We start from the raw sequence: 9,283 nt of genomic DNA on the forward strand, positions 1-9,283 counted from the left end.
GTCAGAGATTTTCCCCAGAATTCATTTAAGAAAAAGACTAAGTGTTGACCTACGGTCCTGACTTACGATCCGTAGGTCAGGCCACGGACCGTAGGTCGTGACCGTAGATCGATGCCCCAAAAACCAACTTCTGTTCCGATTGACGGTTGACCAGTACGGACCGTCGATCGATCTACGGTCCGTAGGTCAGTCCCGTAGATGGGGATCGACAGCCCAGAAATTTCTGCAAATCGATGGTGGATCAACCTTTAAAAGGGTCATAGCTCTTAGAATCATAATCCCCTCAACATACAATAGGTTTCAACTTAATGCACAACCCAATCAAGCCTCACAACGAACAATAACTTCAACAACCTCAACAAAATATCAACAACAACTAACAACTTTGACACTTCAACAACAATTCCCAATCTTTTCTCAAAGCATAGAATAAACTTGGTGTGTGTGAGGGAAAGGATCAACCCACACGAAAAACTCACATACCTTGATAGGGATCACCCCCGACGAAAATCCACAATGGTCTTGACAAATCTCCTCTTTCTTCTCTTCTTCTTCTTCTCCTTCTTCTCTTCTTCAATCTCAAGAACCCTAACTCTTTCTCTTTCAAAAAAAAAATGGGACAAAAATGATCCAAAGATCATCCTAATACAACAATATGAGCTCAAAAGAATTGGCTAGGGAAAAGAATAAAATGCCCTTAATGATTCCCAGACGGATTTCCTTGTCAACTGCCCAACTTTCAAAGGTCATAACTCCCTCATACGAACTCGGAATCGAGCAAACTTGGTGGCGTTGGAAAGGTCGTTCCACGAACTTTGCAACCATAACTGGAATTCCACCTAACTCATCCTGAGCTAGAATTTATGGCTGTTCAAAGTTGGCCAAAATTTCACATTTTCCATACTCAGCCAAAATTTCCAAAACTTTAAATTCTTTCCAAAAATGAAAATTTCCAATTCTAAGCCTCTTCAATTATTTCATATTGCCGGATGTTACAGATAACATTTGTTTCATACCTCATCGACTACGTCATTAGCCATCAACTCAAATGCCTATTTAGTGAAATGAAAAATCAATACATTAGACTATAACTTTACTCAAATTAATTGTTCTAATAAAAATAATAATAATATCTCCAAAAATACACAAAAATCAAGAAGATGGAAAAAGCACATGAAAATGTTAAGGCATTTGGATGGGCAGCTAGAGATACTTCTGGGGTACTCTCTCCTTTCAACTTTTCAAGAAGGTACCATCTTTTCGGATTTACGTTATATCAATTGACAATATAGATAGTGTATATTTTATATGAATGAGATCTACACAACATGTCTACACCGATAGTGTATATATTGTGTATATCAATTTCAAACATATTGATATGTTTATTGAACAATATATATCTGTAACTTTTCTTGTTGAATGGTGAAGGGTGACGGGTGAAAAAGATGTGCAATTCAAAGTTATGTATTGTGGAATTTGTCATTCTGATCTTCATCAACCCAAGAATGAATGGGGAAATAGCAAGTACCCTATGGTGCCTGGGTAAATTGATTTGTTCTTGTCTATTTTCTTTTATCTTTGGTTAAAAAAATTCAATTTTTTTTTAATTGTTAGATCCAAAAATATTAACCAGAATTTTCACTAACGAGATTCAAAAATATTAAGGCACAAAGAAGCTAACAGGATTCAACATTCACTATATATATATATACACACATGAGTAATTTTTCGGCGAAGAACATTTACTAGCTAGTTTTCTTGTTCTCTGTATCTTTTCAATTTTTCACATTATATTTTGGATTTGAAAGCAATCCTGATTTGATTCTTAGTCTATAATTGGCCATTTTTAGCTTTTGATACCTCAGTAAATCCTGAGTTGTTGGGACATGTTACTCCCTCTGTCCCATTTTATAATAGTTAGTTTGACTCGGTATGGAATTTAAGAAAGAAAGGAAGACTTTTAAAACTTGTGATTTAAAACGAATGATAGAAATTTGTGTGACTATAAATCATTTCATTAAGGGTTAAATTGTCACTTAATATAGAAATGTGTCGTTATATTTGGGACTGACTAAAAAGGAAAGTCTGGGACAGAGGGAATAAAATTAGCGGAATTTGTGTCGATTCTATCTACTCGTGAGTGTAAATAATTGTAAATATAATTGCAGGCATGAGGTTGTTGATGTTGTAACTGAGGTGGGAAGCAAGGTGGAGAAATTTAAGGTTGGAGACAAAGTAGGTGTTGGATGTATGGTAGGATCATGTCGAAAATGTGAGAATTGTAGTGTTGATCTCGAAATTACTGTCCTCGTCAGATTCCTACATACAACGGCTATAGCTTAGACGGAACCCTCACGTTTGGAGGTTACTCCGACATGATGCTATCCGATGAGCATTTTGTAGTACGTTGGCCTGAAAACTTGTCGATGGACGCTGCTCCCCTACTATGTGCTGGAATTACTACTTATAGTCCTTTGAAATATTTTGGACTCGACAAGCCTGGAATGCACATTGGTGTTGTTGGTCTTGGAGGGCTCGGACATATGGCTGTTAAGTTCGCTAAGGCATTCGGAACCAAAGTGACTGTCATTAGTACATCTGCTAATAAGAAGCAAGAAGCAATTGAGCGTTTGGGCGCAGATTCTTTCTTGATCAGTCGCGATCCTGAGCAAATGAAGGTGAATATAATAACTCGTTATCATTGAATTCTGTGATTATCTTATCTGAATGTTTAATCTGTTTGAGAGAGCACTTTTATTTAGTTATTAGTGTCTTCAACACACCCCTGCCTGATTCTTTTTTCATGAGTCAAGCACGTTAAATTCTATTTTTGACAATGGTGGTATTGAGAATTTTGAACTCACGATCTCCGCCAGCTCTGGTTTCGTGTTGAAGTGTGCGACAATCTTATCTAAAAGCTTAAGTATTATGCAAGTTTAACAATTTAAACACGAGAATGGGGGCTAACCTTTTGTTTATTTGTATTATTTATTATATACGAATAGGCTTCAACACATTGGATGGGATTATCGACACTGTTTCTGCGGTGCACCCTATTCTTCCATTGCTTATGTTGATGAAATCTCATGGTAAGCTTGTTATGGTTGGTGCACCAGAAAAACCGGTGGAGTTGCCCGTGTTTCCACTACTTATGGGTAAGCATCGGACAATAATTTCTTATGAACGATTTCAATAATAAAGTTTAGATTAAAGTATATATAGTGTGGCTCTTCCCGCATATAGTAAAAGCTTAGTGCATCAGACAGTCTTTATTAAAGTTTGTATATATAATAATGTGGAAAACAGGAAGGAAGGTAGTGGCTGGAAGTTGCATAGGAGGTATGAAAGAGACTCGAGAAATGTTGGATTTTGCGGCAAAGCATAACATAACACCAGATATTGAAGTCATGCCAATGGACTACGGAACGTCTTCTGAAATCAGATGTGAAATATCGTTTCGCGCTCGACGTTGGCAATACATTGAACAAGAAATGAGAATAGGAAGGGGTTCAATTATATAGCAATGTTTCTTTGCTAATTAGATTACATCAATTTCAGAGATGATTAATCAAATGTGTTTCTTGCACTTATTATAATAGAATAAGAATGTAACATTTTACAGTAGATATCAAAGGAGACTATGCAACTTCAGTAGAACTTGATGGTTGGGGAGAAATTATTGGATTCCAAAGCTTCTGCAATTTATGTATTTGTCAGGAAATGGAAAATGTGATTAAAAAGAATGAATTTTTGCCAACCCAAACTCGGTGCTGATTACTGATACGTACATCACCTATTGCCAATAGAAGAAAGAATGAGAAGAAATAATTTATATATAAATAGAGAACACAATTTCATGAGGTATCTACCTACCTATATTTAAGCTATAATCCCGAGCTTGTGGGAAAGAGCTTCATAGAAGAGGAGTAGGTGGCCTCTTTTTTATTCCAGTCAACCCAAGTTCCCATCCCAATTCACGCGCAGCACACCAAATTTACAGCTTGACCCGACCCTGTGCGTTCTTCTTCTTCCTCCAGCAGTGAGCGAAACCCAGAACTCTACTCAGCTTAAAGTGTTTCTTAGAGCAAGTGGCCTCTTCTTCATATCTGCTCTTCCTTATCCCAATGCAAAGCTCAGATTCATCTTTATACAACAAACGAACTCCAAATTTCACCTTTTCTCGAAAAACTAAACGAATAATGCCATAGTCATTTGGTGTTTTTCCATTTGCATTAGATGCATCCCATAAGCCACCAAGAGGTACCAACAAAAAATTAATTTTAGATTCATCTGAATGGTTGGATAAGGCAAATTCCTGGGTCATCGACGACATCCCATCATCACATAAGGGAATCAAATAAGCTGTGATCCAATTAATTAAATAGCCAGAGTAACATACAGCAAACCCCAAGAACTTATCCGGTTCATACCAATTCTCAGGCAGATTGACTGATACCCTTGTGCCCATTACCTGATAGCCTTGTGCCCATACCCTTGTTGTGCCCATTCCCTGATATTTGAACCAACTTGGGATATACTCCGCAAAACTCCAAAACACTCTTAGTCTCAAGAAATGTGAAGGACAGATGTAATGCTGCAATGATGACATATTCTGAAACAAGGAATTACAGATCCAATCATTGCTCCAATCTGTTTCTATTCTGTGTAATTGCTTTGGAAATTCTGGCAGCTGTGTAAGTCTCTTGCAATCTGATAACACCAAGTATCTAAGAGCACCAAGTTTGGATATGCTTTGAGGCAAATGCTCAAAATTATTTCCGTCGAGATTCAACACTTCCAAAGAGGATAAGGATCCAATGTCTTCCGGAAGTCCTCCATCTATTATATTGCATCCACTGAGATCCAGCGATCCCAATGAGAGTAACCCTTCATTCACCAGAGGGAACACAAAGTACACTCCATCTTTTGATTTTCCTTTTCGAAAACTCAATGATTTAAGCTTGTTCAACCGGACGATGGAAGACGGAGGACGTGAGATTAGAGTATAGTCGGCATAAAGCTCCTCCAAGTTTTCTAAATCACCTATCTCTTCTGGCAAGCTTTCAAGTTTTGAGCACTCCGTCACAGATAGCTTCACCAAACCTTTCGACTTACAAATGCTGTTTGGAAGAGATACAAGGTTTTTCATGCCATCCAAATATAGCTCCATGAGGTGATCAAAGAAAGATAATGGCAGTTCCCTTATCCCAGAGAAAGACGTCATAATCTTTCTGGCAGTTCCCTGCTTCATTATTCCAAGGATTTCTGGAAATTTCTGTAATCTAGAGCAGTAAGTTAGATTCAAAGATTCAAGAGATTCCACATTAACATATGGAAACCTCACAAGTTTTCTACAAGAGGACAAATTTAACTTCATGAGCTTTTTGCAATCCTTGAGGGAAGGATGAACTTCTTCAAGACACGTACATTCATATAGATTCAAATACTCCAAATTTGGCATCCCCTTGAAATCTGGTGTTTTCTTCAGGCTTTTAGAGCCACTTAGATCTATCCTTCGTAGAGACTGAAATTGCTGCAGCTATTCAAAACACAAAAAGAATGATGTAAAGTAGTAAACGACATGTTTATATTATAACTCAACATGTGAAATGAGAAATTGTTTGATTTTACTTTATATGGAAACTAGTAAAATTACTTTAATAACATAAAATTTATAAAATAATACTTAAAGCTATTAGTAATTAAAATTAAAACACTATATTCTCTTACATCAAAATTACGTAGTAACAAACATTAATAATGTAAAGGGAACTGAAAATTATTACATCTTATCATTTATCCTTAATAACATAAGCATAAATTAATGACTGTAAAAATACATATCAGGATCTGTAACATAAGTAATGATGTCAGTGAGCCACTCAACAGGAGCAAAGTACACAATTATTTAATTGGGAACAAGAAGAAGAAGAAGAAGAGTTTCAGAATTTTCATTGTTTTAAAATGAGAAGAAATCCCTCTATTTATAGACAACAAAGAATTGTGTGAATAAATGTTTATTGTGCCTTATCGTAAAGGTTACAATTATTTGGAAAAGTTGCAACCCTTCGAAAAGGGCACAACCTTTAATGAAAGTCACAACTTTTTACAAAAGTCGCAACTCTTCATTAAAGTCGCAACTTTTCATATAAGTCACAACTTTTCATAAATGTCACAACTTTTCATGAAAAGGGAAGGATATTTTTGGAAATAAATAAATTAAAAGGGAATTCTAGTTTGTGATAGCGCCACGTAGGCAGGCTTCAGATTCTCTTTTATATATATATATATATATAAAAGTGGAAAAAATTTAAGTCAAAAGTTGAATTACGAAAATATCCTCTAGGTATTAATTTATTTTCTTGAAATTATTTAAAATATTATTTTTTGTTTAATATTTATTTTGGAGTTCAATGAATTTTGACTGTTCGTATTATTGTAATTAATACTCATATTTCCAAGACTTACAATTCAATACTCATTATTAAATTGCAAGTAATTATTAGCAAGAAAAAATCAATAATATTTACATCTTTCACGTAGTAATAGTGATGATTTTCATAATCATAGTTACTATGAATTTTTTAATAATTATTTTCCATTACACATTTAATATATTTGAATTCTTTTACATATTTTATCCTTAGATTACAATTTTATTTCTACATTACATTTAAATGTTATAAATTGTTTGATAAATTAAATAGTAAATAGTAAATCATCATATTAATAATATACATAAATTACCACTAACTCATCATTATGTAAATGTATGTTACACCCACTAATTATATTCATTATATTTTTTACTCTCATCTCTCATCGATAATCTCAAATGGATCAATAATATATTTATGACAACTCTTTGTGTTCATCAATGCTATCCTATAACTAGTGACACTTGACACAATAATGTACCCACTTAAATCAATTGAAAAAAATATGAGAAAATCTCTATGCTCTCTTCTCTTGTTTCTTTTTATTTGTTTAGTTTAACCTTTATGTTTCTTGTTTGTTGTTATTGTACAACTTTCTATTGTTGTGTTGTTATTATTATTGAGAATTTACCATGGTTTGTTGCTTTGCATATATTAATCTATCATGTGGTATTTTAGTATCCTCATTTGAATTTGAATTTGTGCAATAGTTAGTTATTTTCACTTTATGCACTTTTAGTCAATTTTATAGTTAAAAGTATTTTTTTAATTAGGAAGAAATATGCAGTTCCTATCGAAACAATGATGAATTTTGCAATACAAAATTTATATGAAGTATTTTGGGATAAACATGCAATGCACTTTCTCAGATCTAGTCATCATCATCATCATCATATTACTATAAGTGGGAACAAAAAAAGTTAAAAGTTGAATTACGATTTTATCCCTATTATAAATTAAAATGTTATAAAAACATTTAATTATTTAATTTTAAATAGTATAATTTTAATTAAAATGTTAATGACTTTTGCACTTCCTTAAATTAATTCCTAATTAAAATATCTAATTTAATAATATTTATCATTTATAATCTATACATATATTAATTTAATCATCATAGCATATCATCATATATACAAACAAAATGACTTTTGCACTTCCTTATATTAATTCCTAATTAAAATATCTAATTTAATAATATTTATCATTTATAATCTATATGTATATTTAATTTAATCATCATATATATAAACAAAAAGAGTTAAAAGTTGAATTATGATTTTATCCATACTATAAATTAAAATGTTATAAAAACATTTAATTATTTAACTTAAATATTAAATTGTATCATTTTAATAAAAATGTTAATGAATTTTTCACTTCCTTAGATTAATTCCTAATTAAAAAATCTAATTTAATAATATTTATCATCTATAATCTATATGTATATTTAATTTAATCATCATATCATATCATCATAATATATATATATATATATATATATATATATATATCCTTCATTATATTAAAAGGTAATAATTATTTAATTAATTAAATAGTAAAAATAAAATTATAGCATTCACCCAATGCTTAATAACATGTTTCAGGTTCAAAACAAAATTCTACATGTTTAGATAAACAAAACGTCAAAACATATCAAATTCTTCGCTACGTTAATTTAAAAACAATGAACATTTAAAGGAGACTACTTTTTAAATGTTGTCATACTAAATGTTAATAATAGCTAAAATAATGATAGGAAATAATAATATCTCTCATTTTACAAGCTTTCCAAAATTAGTTTCTACATTTCTAGAATGATTATAAATAATTAAAAATAAATAATTGGTATATAATTTAATAAAATAATTACTCTAAAAACTTGCAGTAGCTTATGATTTTCTATAGCACTAATATTATAAGTTCAAAAATATAACATCTCGCAAATTGAAAATACTAACAAAAGCTTGAATTAGAAAGATTGATTTTTGGAAATAATAAAAATCTAGAAAAATGGTTAAGTTAAGTTAAGTTTGAGTTTTTGGTCAACTTCAAACGGCCATAACTCCTAGCTCAGAATGAGTTAGGTGTGTTTCTAGATATCGTAGGAAAGATCTTGGAATAATCTTTCCAACGCCGCCGAGTTTGTATGAGTGAGATATGCCCATTGAAAGTTGGGTTGTTTGGATAAGGAAAGTCCAATCCGGATTTTAGAAGGACATTATGGTCTTTTCACCACCCAATTAATTAATTTCATTTTTGGTAATTAAGTTGGGGTCAAAACTGATTGGATTCAGTTTACGCTTTTGAGAAACAAGTTAGGATTATGAGAGAAGAGAAAAGAAGAGGAGAAGGAGCAAGGAATCGTTAAGTTCTTGAAACTAGGCTCATGGATTTCGTCAAGGGGTGATCCTTTGAGTTATGTGAGTCCACACAGCGTTGGGTTCGTTCACCCACGCGCCAAACATGTTTTATTCAGTGTAATTTCGTCCTAAAAAAGATTGAGAATTTGATGTTCTTGAGTTGTATTCTTGAATTGCTTTCGTTCTTGAATTTGGCATGAGATTGAGGAGTTCTTAAGAGTTTAAGATCAATTATTAGAGTTGCTTTGAGTTAGATTCTTGTGTATATGTTGTGGGTACTTGAATTTAAAGAGATATGGAGAAAAAGAACCGAGTTTAGGTGAATTGGGGCTAGAAAACGAAGAAGGAACAAGTCGGCAGAATCTGGGTACCAAGTCCGCGTCGCGGATCTGTTCCTAAGATTTGAAAAATCCTTCCTCGCGTCGCGGAGCGGTCACGGACCGTTCTGCCTCAGAAATTATTTTCGCGACCAAAAATTTA

General features: G+C 32.7%; 1 protein-coding gene and 1 pseudogene across 1 annotated transcript in view; one reads left to right on the forward strand and one right to left on the reverse strand.

Annotated features, from left to right (window-relative positions):
• The window catches only part of LOC125845351 (uncharacterized), a 174,941-nt gene that overhangs the window by 97,399 nt on the left and 68,259 nt on the right, over positions 1-9,283 (reverse strand). The window lies entirely within an intron of this gene.
• Positions 1,161-3,498, forward strand: LOC125845357 (8-hydroxygeraniol dehydrogenase-like; annotated as a pseudogene).

This window comes from Solanum stenotomum, chromosome 11 (assembly GCF_019186545.1).
Source record: "Solanum stenotomum isolate F172 chromosome 11, ASM1918654v1, whole genome shotgun sequence".
Classification (NCBI taxonomy): domain Eukaryota; kingdom Viridiplantae; phylum Streptophyta; class Magnoliopsida; order Solanales; family Solanaceae; genus Solanum; species Solanum stenotomum.